Here is a 601-nt window from a genome sequence, read left to right on the forward strand (position 1 = left end):
ACACAAATCTGAGAGTAGATTATTTTGCTTTTCTCTCTATTCCCCAGCTCTAAGCACAGTGTTTTTTGTTAAGCATTAATAAATTTTTTAAATATAATTTACAAATTCAATTAAGTAAAAGTTTTAAAATAACTAAATTTGACAGTTAAGAAATAATTAGTGACTTTGGAGAAAGCAAGTTCATTTGAGATCTGAAGCCAAACTTCAGGAGGTTTAGGCAGGAAGGAGTGGAGGCAGCAAGTGTAGATAATTTTTTCCAAGGTGTTGGCTGAGGAGGGAGATATAGGATGGTCAGTGGAGATTGATGTAAGTACTCTATGGGTTAGGTATTGTTCTAAGTCCTGGAGAACAACTGTCCCTCCAAGCCTAGAATGTCCTACTTCTTTCCATAAGAGTTCTACCTTCTGTGAGAAGCCTCATTCCAAGTCCTCTTTAAATCTTAGTCTCTATATGTCTTGTTTATACATAAGTTGCTTTGTGTGTAGTCTCCCCTATTAGATCGTGAGCTCTTTGAATGCAAAGACATAATTTATCTTTCTTAAAGCACTCTGTCTTGCACAACAGATGCTGGTTAATAACATATCCAGGTTCTCCTAGCAGA

Source organism: Macrotis lagotis, chromosome 1 (assembly GCF_037893015.1).
Source record: "Macrotis lagotis isolate mMagLag1 chromosome 1, bilby.v1.9.chrom.fasta, whole genome shotgun sequence".
Taxonomy (NCBI): domain Eukaryota; kingdom Metazoa; phylum Chordata; class Mammalia; order Peramelemorphia; family Peramelidae; genus Macrotis; species Macrotis lagotis.